Below are 15,255 nucleotides of genomic sequence, written 5' to 3' on the forward strand. Positions count from 1 at the left end.
TATGTTTGGATTCTAGTTAGTAACATACGTGTACGTACTATGAATTTTAATTATTTAAGTTTTTGTAAGTTAATTTTATTGTTAATTGAAGATCAATTGTACAAAATTCAGGTTTTATTGATCGATCTTGTGTTGCACTTTCATTTATACTTGTGAATGAATACATACATACATACATACATACATACATACATACATACATACATACATACATACATACATACATACATATATATATATATATATATATATATATATATATATATATATATATATATATATATATATATATATATATTAGGAAAATTTCGTATTGACTACCTTTTAAATAACTAACTTTTGTAATTACTACCTTATGTAATTTTTATTTTATTTTACTACCTTAAACTTACCATAATTTATTGTTTACTATCTCTTAAAAGTTTCCATCCAAAATTCCATCACATGGGGCCCACGAACGGATTTAATTCTAATTTCCCTCCTCGTTTTGAACTTCCTTTCACGATTCCTCTCTCTTCTCCTTCAATGCTCACTGTCTTCCTTCAACCTAACAATTTTCTCTCTCTTCTTCACTTCCTCTCAACCACTTGTGACGAATCTTAAAGGCGAATCTTCATCTCTGGGTCCAATTGGAAAGCAACAATGCATCTCAATCATTGGAGGGGACCAAAGCTGGTGACTTTTGTCCTATGGAAATTCGTAAGCATCAAAATGTAAGTACTTTAATCGTTTTCGTTTGTTAAATTAGGTGTTTTATTAAATATGTTGTGGATTCTGTTGGGTAATTGTGGATTTTGGAGGTTTGTTGACTGGTAAACCCTGGGATTTGGGGAACAATTATTTTAATACGAATTAGGGTAATTAAATAAAATTTAATGTCAATTCATGTGCTTTACATATTAGGGCTGCTGTTATTCAGCTGTTTATTCATGTGCTTTACTTATTGGGGTAATTCTGGTTGATTGGAATTATTGATTGAAATGCATTTTTTTTTCAATGGTGTACAGAATGCAGGCTGGTATTAACAATACATTTGTGGACATTTAGGTTTAATTTAGGGGGTTCTTTTAAGGAAAATATATTTAGAGGCAGGAGGGTGGTTGGATTTGAGGGTGGGTGGGAGTATACTAGGATACAAGTGCCTAGAAATGATCTTAAGATTCCTGCACTTAAGAACATTGTATCTAGTGCATATAAGTTCAATAACTAGGCAATTCCTCAATATCATCAAATGAAGTTATGGTATAGGGAGAAGGGTAGAACTTTCACTACTGGGAAGAGGGAGTTCAGTGGTGATGAGGATGCTAGTGGTTTGTTAGAAACTGTGGACAGAAATAATTGTGTGGAATTATTTTGCACAATTGATGCCAATGCCAGGAAACCTCCTGTTTACAAACTAACAAAACCTAACAATGGGCCTCTAAGCCAAGCTGCTAGCCCAACAACAACAAAACCACCAACCAAAAATAGTGAAGTTAGAACCTAGTGCAAACACTTCTGCTAAAGACAATTATGTAATTGTTATTACCAAAAGAGAGTGGTCTGCTGCTAAAAGGAAAAGGGTTGCTTCTGAACAAAGTGTTGAACAACATGGAGTTGAAAAGGGAGGTGTGAGTAAGAGTCCTAGATATAAGACACCTACTAGGAAAGGTAAGGGCTTGAAGTTTCTGGTGAGGGGGAGGGAGTTGTTAGGAGGAGCCCTAGGGTGAAGACAGTGGCTGTGAAGGGTAAGGGGAAACAACCAACTGGGAAGAAAAAAAGCAGAGCTAGCAAGAAGTTGTTTAGTTCAGAACTGTCTGGATCTGGGTCAGATAGTTCAGACTCAGATTTTACTGATCTTGATATTGATTGGGAACCTGGGGAGGAAGAGACTATTCTAAATGATACTGATGATTTTGAGGAGTTACTTAGGAAAAGAAAAAGAGATAAAACACAATCAGTTGATGCTGAGTTGTTAAGGCAAGTCAATTCCAGTTTAGAGGAGGCAAAAAAAGATACAGGGAAAGGGGAAAAAGTTAAATCTGTCCAAGGGAAGGAGTCACAGTTGGTTGATAATCTAGAATGTGAAGAGGTTAGGATTCAGGAAGAGATTGAGGGTGAGTCTGATGAGTTAAGGAGCATTGATGGGTCTGATGATGAGGTAGACAATAGCCCTTGGTTCAAATCTGATACTGACTTTAGTAGGCCAATTAACCTGGTGTTGGGGCTTAAGTTTGGAAGTGTTCAGGTTATGAGGAAGGCATTGAGGTGGCATGCTATCTAAAAGAGGTATGATTACTATTACCTACACAATGGAAATAACAGAATAACAACCTATTGCAAGTTTAGGTGTGACTGTCCATGGGATTCAACCAGGAGTAAGAAACCTAAGTGTGTATGTGAAGCTGGGGTGCAGTGTCACTTTAAGGTCCTTGTTAGGAAGTTGTATAAGCAAGATGTGTGGCAGATTAGGACATTGAACATGCAACATTTCTGTCAGAGATTAATCATGAACTCTAAGCTGAATGCAGAGTATTTAGGAGAAAGGTGTGTGGAGGAGTAAAGGAGTGAACCTCATATGAAGTTGTTTGTCTTTATGAGAAAGGTGTTGCTAGATACTGGAATCCAAATTGTTATGAATGAAGTACCTTTTACGCTTGAATGTTGATTTGTATAACAATTTGATGTTTGAATAATGAGAAGAAATAATTAAAGAAATTAAAAACACACACAAAGATTTAAGGTGGTTCACTCTTCAATGAGCTACATCCACCATGGGGGAGGGTTTGGAGCTTGTATTACTCTTCAATGGAGAAAGGATTACAAAGAGGAATTCTCAAAGGTGAACATGAGAGAATTCTATGTATGCTTAGATCTAGGGTTTTAACCTCACTTGTGTTTCTCTCTCTTAATTCTGAAAATTTCATTACATTTGGTATTTATAGTGCTAGACACTGTTCCACGTACGCTGTTCCACCAGCTCCAAACTTTAAGTTTCTAAAGCAAATCTATTAAGCACACTAATGCTACTAGATTTTCTTCTCTTCTCTTCTCTTCTCTTCTCTTTCTCTGTACTTGTACTCTTAATTCACCTTGAGTCCAAGTTCCTCTTCTCTTGGATTCTCTAACTCTTGAATCCGTGTTCCTCCTGTAAGTCTTTGGGTCTTCTTCAAATTCTTACCTACACACGTCATTTATCATTTCTTTGCATGCATAATAAACCACGTTAGATATTGAGTCAAGTATGATAGATATTCATAAATCATATATTATAATATTTGCTTGACTAAAATACACATAGGATAATATGGAATATAATATATTAATGCATAAATAATATTCCTACCCTAATAAGAACTTTAATATGTATGGAAAATATTTTGTGACTCAAATACCTAAAATACAGTGAATCTAAACAGTCCTATATTATGTATAATACCAATTTAAGAAAGCTTAAACTCTAAGCATTTAATCTTTCCTAAAGTGCTTATGCAAACTAAAACTCTTAGACTCCTAAACCGTCTACAATACATCATAATATATGATAAATGAGACCAACTATGATATGCATTCCTAGAAGACTCCTAATGCATATCTAACTATATGAAGAGTCCTTAGCACATACAACTATATGTACTTATGATTTGATAATATGAGAGACCTAGACTAATGCAAAATCCTACGTCTAATAAACAACTTATCCCAATATGGACTCTTACCTACAATATAGCAAACATATTAGGATGCAAATATGAAAGTATTATATGCACTCCTAAATTCTATTAACGCACATAAGTATATGTCGTACATGTGACTAGGAACAGAACAGTCAGACAACTAGGAACTCTGATAAACAGTTTCTGATCTCTTTCTGGTTGTTCCTGCTGTACCATATAAAGTATCATTTCGTTCTTCCTTTGTCACTGAAGTTTACCAATGTGAATGCTAATTTACATATAAACAACATGTATAACGTAGCCATCCTCACTTTAGTAAACAATAACTTCTCATTGCTCGAGTTCCTTGTTTCTTGGTTCAATCATAACTTGTTCATCCTGTGCGCATCTTGACACACATGTTAAATAGATAATTATCATTAGTTTACAATCATCAAAACCTAATTACTCAACAATTTCCCCATTTTTGATGATGACAAACTAATGATGCTTATCACACTTTAAGCAATAAAGATTTAGATTTATTCCCCCTTAATTTTGTAAACCAACAACTAATGAACAAGTAAAATGATAGAGTGAGAGCAATACTAATAAACACCAATTAGATAAGGATTTAGACTGTATTATATCAAACAATAAGCATCATACATACTCTTCCCCCTTTTGGCATTATCGAAAAGGGTTATTTTGCACACATTCTTTTTAGGTTAATCATACACACCCAATGTTTATATGTCACACACACCACCTTATAGGTTAGTCACTTGTTTGTCCCAAAAAGTCTTTGAGTTCCCAATTTTGAATTAAGGATGTAGTTGATACATAATTCCAATTCACAATCCAAACACCCAATGTTAAAAGCAATGAAGTAACTTGACAAATAATAACAAAAAAAAATTAAATAAAAAGAAAATGGTTGCAGTGTTAATTGTCAAGGTCGAGAATGGATCGAGTAGAAATGATGTTAAGAAATGGCTTGGTGAATAGTTGAGTAGAGGGAACCAAATGTAGATAATATGTTTGTGGTTTCTTCTTTCAAATGAGGTCCTCAACAATCATTGGAGCTTTTTAATGAATATGAAACCAAACCCAACACACCTCCATCTATGTATGTAGCACCTTATCTTACCAAGTTCCCATATATCACCAATCTTCCATAAGGAACTGACATCATAGTGAAACGTCGACTGACTGCTTAAATCACAGTTCCTGTAGTGGTTGTTTCTTTCATTCACAACTTACAAAGTGTAGTGGAACAGGAACTAACATTAATGTTGCTTCCTATTCCTGTTCCTGTTCCTATAATCGTCTGTTCCTTTACAGCTCATCGAGTGTATGAGTTTAAATTTTTGTAACTCGTTGATATTCTTCGTAATAATGGAATTCTAGGAGAAAATAAATAAAGTACAAGAATTGATCACCTTTGCTTCAATTATTATTATTTTTTTTTGAATTTTTTTTGAATTTTTTTTGAATTTTTTTATTTTTGTTTTTTTTTTGTTTTTTTTTGTTTTTTTTTTTTTTGAAACAAAGGCGTCATTACAAAATTTTGGGCTTTCCTAGAGTATATGATCATATAATAATATAGAAAGGACTTACCATTAAATATAAGTTCCACCACCTAATATAAAAATCATGTACAATGTTTCCTACCTTATTCCCCCTGAGTTCCTTACCATCTTCTTTCATGCGGAACCTTGTAGAAGTAAAGTTCTATATGATACCCACTAAATTTCTATGTGATACGTACATCATACGGTGATTTTCCTCCAAAGATTTTATTGATAAATAATAACCCGCTGCTCCTACTTCATCTTTGACTTCCCTCTCAAAACATATTCATAATTATTACTCTTCATGCATCGTCGAACCATAGGAAAGAAGAATATATTTTTGGAGCTTTAAGGGTAGTGAGGATATGAAGTGGCAGATTACACATATGGTATGGGATAAGGAAAAAATATTCGAAATTATTGAAACATGATACGGAGAAAGACAAGACCAGAGTTGTAGAGTATGATTGAACTTAGCACACACCCACAATCATAAGTTTGTAGAATTATGCTAATGGCTCGGCCTGGGTAGGCTCAACCCAATCACGAAAACACAAACCTGACTTTGAAAATACGGTGTGGGTATTGAAGGTTTGTTCCCTCTAAAAGATTTAAAAAGAAGTGCAATATTTCAGGAACATAATTGCCTTGTTCCTTTAACGTTTCGTCCATTGTTCCTTTGGCAACTTAGGAATTTTGTATTGGGACAACATCCAAATTTCTCAACAAGTCCTCTAATACTTTTAGGCAAGTGAATATGTCTTTTAAAACATGAGAATTGAGTGTGACACATAGACTTATAGGTGTGCATGATTTACTTCAATTGAAAAGTGTACAAGGGCCCTAAACGAAAAGTTCATTTGGGAAAAGAGTACTTTATGCTCATGTTAGTTTCAACAAGTCTTGTTCCTTTACTACTTGGTGATAGCATCAAAAGAATTTATTCACATGAAATAACATTTAGAAGGTTTCTTAAAATAAACGGTGCGATATTCATGCAATTTTACACATCATTAATATGAGTAAGAGTGTTATACCTCACATAGTCCAAACTTGCTTGAAAATGTTGGATATGGTTTGATCATTGATGGCTTACTTACAAGTTTCATTAAGTGTTAGTTTCACATTTACTCCAGTTGCTCCTTGTGGCCCCTTTTATTAGTTGAGATCTTGTTCGTGTTCCTTTTTCTTCTTTGCTGGAACGCTCTAAGTGATGCTGAATGGTTCGTCTCAACTGCTCCCTGTTCCCCGTTCCTCTTTCATCTGAACATGAACTCGTTCTCTTTCCTTTGGTCTTTCTGCTTGACCATGCTTCTTCATCCTTGGGTTGTCTCGCGTAGATCTGAGGAATAAGTTGCATTGGTTTGGGGTCTTTATTATCCAGTAAAGCATCTTTGTTTTCGCTCACAATGATGTAATCTAAACTCAAAACCCAAGTGTAATCTTTTGTGCAATTATAAGGTTAGTAGGTTATTCTTCAAGAAATAAATATATTTTAAAGCATAGAAATAAATATACAGAAAATTCTAGACGTGAATACTCCCTTTTGATAGTCTCTTTTGTACTTACAACAATACACCTTGTTGATGTTCCTTGTTGTACATTCACTAAGAGAGTTGTTCCCAAACTTCTGTTATATTTGTGAAATTGAGTTCCTCATAAGTTGGACCAGGAACTTGTGCGTCGGCGTCAAAGCCTTCTCATGGATAAGTAGGTTTTCGTTCCTGTATTCTTAGGTACTTCAGTCGTTCCTCCAAAATCTTGGTCTCTGTTCCCTTGATACGTGGAACATATTTTTACGCTTCAATTTCTTTTACTTCAAGAATAGACCTTCAAAACCTTATCGTTAATTTGCACAACTAACCAAACACAATCTGAAGTTATTAATATAAGAAATAAAGGAAACAAAGTAATTCACACAAAGTAAATAAGGATTTTGATTAAGCTCCCTTCTTCATATTACTCATAATTCATTCTCCTTAACATAGTCTTGGAAACTTCAATTTGATCCATATGAGTTTGTTCGTTGTTTTCATCCATCTTGATTACAGGGAACTGAGTTGTTGTGGAGGAACTGGATTTGACTTTTTACTGTTTCCTTATCCAGTTCCTACTGCGTCGGTTCTTAATATTTCAACGGACCTTAAGGGATATACCATCTTTCCTTTCCTTTTTTTTGTGTGATTTGTTTGCTGTCAATTTCTTCGTTATAGATCTCTTGCATAATGATATAAACATGTAACACAGCTTCTCTTCCAGAACCTCTTTTGAAGGCTTTTCGTGAGACACACTTACATGTCTTCAAATATGTGCATGAATAACATTTTTTTCATGAGCTTTATATTGTCTTTTCTCACATATGGCCTGCAAAATAGATCAGTTCTTGGTCTTGGGTACTCAAATTTGCTTGAGTCCCTTCTTGTTAGTAGGAGTAGTCAGATGTGCCTTTTTTTCAAACATGTTTTACTATACTACTAATACTAACAAGATTAATTATGCATTCATATGGTACTGAATAAGTAAATAGTCCATAATGAATTACCTTCTTGACTTTAGGCATACACCTTGAAAATATTAAAATAACAGTGCCTAAATAATTTAGTTCCCATAAGTAGGAACAATCAGTTCCTCCAGATTTGTTCCTTGTACTGTTTCTAGTGAGATGAAGATTGATAATTTTTGAAATGATTTGAAAACCTTCTCTTCCATTAACGACACATAAATATCGTATTTAAAATAGTTAAAGTCGGATTTCAAATTCTTAAAATAGATAAGGTTATCTTTACTAGAAACAGTTGTAGGAACATGTCTTAGTTCCATCAAAGTTAATTCAAAACTCAAAGTCGGAATTTTCCATATAAGTTCCCTACATGTGTTCAACACTTCACCAATAAGAAACTTATTTTGATTCGTAAAACCTGTTTTGAAATTGATATGAGTTGTTACATAAACGATATCTAGGTTGTTCCTAGAAAATTCAAATTTTGAAAATCTTATTTTGAAAATCTGAATTTTACTTTTCATTTGCATTATGAAGAAGTTCAATAATTTTTAAACACAGATTTCAAAACTCTTTTGGAACCAAAAATTGTTTTACCGAAAACAACACAAGGAACAACGAATCTCGGTTCCATCTCAATAATTTTGGTGTTCATGGTCACGTGGTTCATTTCAAGTTGCATGACCTTTTCTACTATTTGCAAAAACAATTTTTGAAACTTCAAATCAATTTCTTTTCACAAGTCTTGTTGCACACACGTTCCTAGTAAAATATTTATGCAACAAATTCTTTGCAATTTTAAAATCCATTTCAAAATCAAACTTTTCAGATTCAAGATGACAAGAATTATATTTCAAACCTTTAAGAGAAAAAGATATTTTTATTATCAACATGACTAGGAGAAAATTTTATTTTTGCTAAATTTTGCAACAATCATGACCACTTTGTTCCTCTTCAAAACCGCAAGAAATATTTTAAATTTAAAGCAAAGTCTTATGGAAAACTTGTAAATAAACATGGTCAATTCAAGGTTTCTCACAATCAATCGTTGCTTTATATTTCTACGTTACAGAATGAACACACATATGGCAAATAGTAGATAATGTATGATGTTCCTAATATTTAACAATAAGAGCAAGAATAAATAATATATTAAAGATTGAAAATTTACCTCTAATTATTTTTCTTCAATCTTTGTGTTAATCATCATCATCAAATACGTGCTATCCTACTTTTCGTCCATCAGGAACAGCAGAATTGTGGGAACTGTTTCTTTTCATAACATTGTTCATCTTTTTCCCGGATCACTCATCAGAATTACCTGTAAAATATAGAGCACCTGCTCTGATACCAATTGTTAGTTTAAATGAACAACACAAGAGGGGGGGTGAATTAGTGTTTATAGATGTTGGATCTACTTTTTCGCGGAATTAAAACATTAAGAGATTGCAAGAGATATTTTAGCGTGGAAACCTCTCTACCCTAATAGAGAGGAAAAACCACGGCCCCGTAGGGAATTAAACCCTTTTACTAATTAGGAAAATCAAAGTTCCCTAAACACAACTCCCTTAGGAACAGTCCCTCAACCGTTCCTTCTCAATGATCTCTCTAGAGATCTTCTTTCTCAACTCTTCAGCTCGACTCAAGATGATTCTCTCAATTACAAGGTTCACTCAAACCCCTTCCCAATTCTCAAGTATAAAAGATTGAATAACAAATAGAATATGGAATTCTGCTGGAGTAGGAACTACGTATGTGGAACAGGAACTGACGGTACTGACGTGGATTATAATGTAGATTTAACTTTAGCACGTAACACCACTAAGTCAGACCATTTTCCTAGACTTGTGAATGCAGTATATATAGTGATGCATGTTACCTACTAACCCTAGAAGATATATTTTATGTTTATCTTTTATTTAGGACTTTTAGACCTAATAGAACTCTATCATGATAAACTCTTTTTCTAAGACTCTAACAAACATAGGATAGAATAATAGCGGTTGTGCAGTAGATATATTAATGAAACTCTATCTAAACGGCACTCCTATCTTATCATGACTCTTGAATAAGATAAACATTATTTAACCATTAACTAATGAAATCCTAGTTAATATCAAACACATAATCCTAACTATACTAAAACTCCTTAGTACATGACTTAGTATTATTATGTTTAGACTTCTATTAGGACGCGGACTCTAAGGTAATGTAATCTAACAACAATACTCATGCAATCCTATATACTACGTGCAGACTAGGACCAGTACCCTCGTCATTGACACTGTTCCACGTACGCTGTTCCACCAGCTCCAAACTTTCAGTTTCTAAAGCAAATCTATTAAGCACACTAATGCTACTAGATTTTCTTCTCTTCTCTTCTCTTCTCTTCTCTTCTCTTCTCTTTCTCTGTACTTGTACTCTTGATTCACCTTGAGTCCAAGTTCCTCTTCTCTTGGATTCTCTAACTCTTGAATCCGTGATCCTCCTATAAGTCTTTGGGTCTTCTTCAAAGTCTTACCTACACACGTCATTTATCATTTCTTTGCATGAATAATAAACCACGTTAGATATTGAGTCAAGTATGATAGATATTCGTAAATCATATATTATAATGTTTTCTTGACTAAAATACACATAGGATAATATGGAATATAATATATTAATGCATAAATAATATTCCTACCATAATAAGAACTTTAATATGTATGGAAAATATTTTGTGACTCAAATACCTAAAATAGAGTGAATCTAAACAGTCCTATATTATGCATAACACCAATTTAAGAAAGCTTAAACTCTAAGCATTTAATCTTTCCTAAAGTGCTTATGCAAACTAAAACTCTTAGACTCCTAAACCGTCTACAATACATCATAAGATATGGTAAATGAGACCATCTATGATATGCATTCCTAGAAGACTCCTAATGCATATCTAACTCTATGAAGAGTCCTTAGAACATACAACTATATGTACTTATCATTGGATAATATGAGAGACCTGGACTAATAAAAAATCCTACGTCTAATAAACAACTTATCCAAATATGGACTCTTACCTACAATATTGATTAGGATGCAAATATGAAAGTATTATATGCACTCCTAAACTCTATTAACACACACAAGTATATGTCGTACATGTGACTAGGAACAGGAACAGTCAGACAACTAGGAACTCTGATAAACAGTTTCTGATCTCTTTCTGGTTGTTCCTGCTGGACCATATAAAGTATCATTTCGTTCTTCCTTTGTCACTGTACTTACCACATGAAGTTTACCAATGCGAATGCTATTTACATATAAACAGCATGTATAACATAGCCATCCTCAATTTAGTGAACAATAACTTCTCATTGCTCGAGTTCCTTGTTTCTTGGTTCAATCATAACTTGTTCATCCTGTGCGCATCTTGACACACATGTTAAATAAATAATCATCATTAGTTTACAATCATCAAAACCTAATTACTCAACAGTTTCTTATCCTTCCCTTCAAGAGCCTTGTGCACACCATTTTGTATCAAAATAGCTTTCATTTTCAATTGCCAAAGGCCAAAGTTGATTGACCTATCAAACTTCTCAATATCCAACTTCATTGTCGACATGAGTATTCAATACTCCCCAAGAAATCAAACAAGCAACCCAAACACCACCTTAGCTCTTGATACCAATTGTTATGGATGAAGGACCTTTTAGGCTTGAATGTTGATTTGTATGACAGTTTGATGTTTGAATAATGAGAAGAAGGTGGTTCACTCTTCAATGAGCTACATCCACCATGGGGGAAGGTTTGGAGCTTGTATTACTCTTCAATGGAGAAAGGATTACAAAGAGGAATTCTCAAAGGTGAAGAGGAGAGAATTCTATGTATGCTTAGATCTAGGGTTTGAACATCACTTGTGTTTCTCTCTCTTAATTATGAAAATATTATTACATTTGGTATTTATAGTGCTAGATATCAAACTAATCTAAGGGACAAGAAAATGCCACGTCGATTGAACCTTGCGGAGAAGAAAATAGTTTACCCTCAGAGTTCGGTCGAACCTTTAAAGGGTTCGGCCGAACCAAGGTCAGGTTCGGCCGAACTTAACCAAAGTTCGGGCGAACCTCCAAAACCGCAGTTCCTGACTCTCTTTAGGTTCCGCCGAAACATCTAAGAGTTCGGCCGAACTTCCACCAGATTCGGCCGAACCTACAACAGGTTTGGCCGAACTTCCCCTGCTGTATGAAAGCTTCTCGTAAAATAGTCATAACTCTCTTATTTCTCATCCAAGATGAGCTTATGACTAGGCGTTGGAAAGCTATTGAGCCAAACTTTCACCTCCAACTTGAATCAACTAAATCTAATGAGCAGATCATGAGATATGTCCATTTGAAGTCATACCTTCCACTATAGCACCCTAACATCCTTCAAGGAAGATTCGAGGCACACATAACACAAATCAAGTATAATCTGGCATGGTCAGGAAGGGCTAGGGCAAAGTTGATCATTTACGGCTCTTCTCTTGAACAATATCAAAGGGTGTGGGGATTATGCTAAAGCTATGTTGAAATACAACCCTAGGAGTACTTGTATTGTGCTTGTGGAAGGTATTTTAAGACCGGAACCTCCCTTGTTTCTAAGAATGTATGTCTGCCTTGATGCTCTAAGGGAATGTTTCAAAAAAGGGTGCAGGCCAATCATAGGGGTTGATGGATGCCATCTGAAAGGTGCTTACCCTGGTCAGATACTTGTTGTTGTTGGCAAAGATGGTAATAACAACATTTTCCCATTTTCTTGGGCCACAGTAGAGGTTGAAAACACAGAAACATGGTATTGGTTCTTGGACTTCCTACTGAAAGAATTGGGTGGTGTAGTGGAGCAGGTTCGACCTTTATGTCAGACAGACAAAAGGTATGGTCTTCAACCTGTTTACATTGAATTCTCTGTATATGATTAATTACTTCATTAATTAACATTGTGTGTACCTTGTTTTTGCAAGGTTTTAGTACTGTGGTGCCCCAAGCTGAAACAAGATATTGTGCAAGGCATATTTAGGCTAATTTCAAGTTGCAATTCACTGGTTCTCTGTTTAAAGACCTCTTCTGGAATGCTGCTAGGGCTACAACTAAGGTAAAATACTTACTTTAGTTAGTTGGACATTGGGAACGTGTCCAAGTACCCGAGTCGGCTTATTTTATGTTAGTTAGTTGGACTCGGGAACGTGTCCAAGTTCCCGAGTCGGCTTATTTTATGTTAGTTAGTTGGACTCGGGAACGTGTCCAAGTTCCCGACTCAGCTTATTTTGTGCATGGTGACTTAAGTTGACCTAGGTTGACTATTTCTAGGTTTTTTTTTGTGACTGAGTTTATTGTATTGCTTGTGTGCATGGTTGCTTAAGTTAACCTAGGTTGACTTAAGTTTACCTAGGTTGGCTCTTTTGTGACTTAAGTTGACCTAGGTTGACTATTTCTGTAATTTTTTTAACTGAGTTGATTGTACAGCTTGTGTGCATGGTTGCTTAAGTTGACCTAGGTTGACTTTTTTTTGGAATTTTTTTGTTACTGAGTTGACTATGATGCTTGTGTGCATATTGACTATAATTGACCTTGGTTGACTATGCTCCTTAACAACTTTGAATTCTGCTTTCTGTTTTCTGTTTTGTCTTCTCTTTTATGTTTTTAGTTTTCTGTTGACAGCATTTATGTGGTATTTGTAGTTTGACTATGAAGTAGCAATGGAATCTATTAAGACATTGAATGAGGATGCATATGAATACTTGGATGACATTCCCGCAAAACACTTGTCAAGGCATGGATTCACCACTAACTGCAAGTCCAACATGTTATTAAACAACATGTGTGAGACATTCAATGCAGTTATTAGGGATGCCAGAGATAAACCAATTCTCACCCAAATGGAGTGGTTGAGAAGGTATATGATGAAAAGGAACAATGATAAGTAGCAATCTATCAACCACTTGGGGGGGGGGGGGGGGAATCGTTATGCCTTATGTGAATCGGGTGTTTGAGGGGATGGAGAAATCAGTTAGAGCATGCATAGTACAAGCATCCAGGGACAATGAATATGAGGTTCAGCTAGGGGTGGACCAAGTGTTGGTAAACTTGGATGAAAGAACTTGCACATGTTATGAATGGGATCTAACTGGTATCCCATGTGTCCATGCATATGCAAGTCTGTTAAATAAAAGAGAAAATCCACTTGATTATGTTCATACAGCTTACATCAAGGATACATATATGCAAGCTTATGCACTTCTAGTGAAGGGTATGCCTGGCCCAAAGCACTGGGAAACTTCAATTCTGACCTGCCACAACCACTCCCACCTGCAGTTTGGGTTATGCCAGGAAGACCAAAATCAACCAAAAGGAAGAAGGAAAAGGGAGAGGGAGAGGCAATGGAAAGAGCAAGAAGGAGAAGGTACCACATCCTGACAGAGCCAAAAGGCAAAACAAATGTGGGAATTGTGTTCAGTTTGGGCATAACAAAAGAAAGTGCAAAAATGGAGCTGCAAAGACAAGTTCAGCTCCAGCTCCCAAAAACAAAGGTGGGAGGCCTCCTCTGAACAATGATTGGGTTGTGGAGCAGTGTTATTCCAGTAGGAACACGCACAAGAGGGGGGGGGGTGAATTGTAATTAGAACTTTGATAAAGTTTCTTGCGGAACTTAAGAAACAATCAAGAAACTGAGAATAGAGAAGACAATAACAACAATTGTGAAAACTTCTTGATACTAATCAAGAAGAGAATTCTTTTATTATGGTAATGCCTCGATTACAATAATCTCTCCAACACAAGTTCCTCTCAAACTCGTGTTCCTCACAGTAATCTACTTCGATTACAACTCCTTAACTTCTCTTTCTCAGACTTAAACTCTAAGTCTAAACAGGATAACTCTATCCTTACTAATACAAAATATAATTCGTGTTTGGATAACTCTAGATATTAATAATGCTTTTGTGTGGATATAAGGAACTTAGGAACTTTGAATTAACTAGGACACAAACTGTTTTAGAAAATCTTAGACAAAACGTTTTTAGGAAAGCAAGAACTCTCAGAATGTTTGTGTACTTTAAACCAAAAACGATTTCCCTTTTATAGTGTTTATCCTTAGGGTTAGTTCCCTTCAAAACCTCAACTGCTAACTGCCAGCACTTTGGTCTCCACGTCCCTTGACTTGAGGAACAAGGGGAAGACCACTTCCCACGTTCAGCCATAAAGCAGTTAGTGATTTGACTCAATCAAACCCTAAAATATTTCTTTAAAACAGATTTTATTTATCTACAAAAACTTAGGAGAATTTTTAGGAAAATAAGTTTTGTTTAAATAAAATAAAACGTAAATCTATTTTATATTAAATATGCAAAACTTGTTTTTATTTATGAAAATGTTTTCCATAAAAATCGCTTCCAATAAAATAAATGGCCTAATTAAATCATAAGTTCCTTGAGTACTCTATATACCATTAGCATAATTAATATTTACATAAAATTCTAAGTACAGTGGACTACCTAGACTTCATGTCTTCCCTTTGTCTGGAACTT

The sequence above is a fragment of the Spinacia oleracea genome, chromosome 4 (assembly GCF_020520425.1).
Source record: "Spinacia oleracea cultivar Varoflay chromosome 4, BTI_SOV_V1, whole genome shotgun sequence".
NCBI classification, from domain to species: Eukaryota; Viridiplantae; Streptophyta; class Magnoliopsida; order Caryophyllales; family Amaranthaceae; genus Spinacia; species Spinacia oleracea.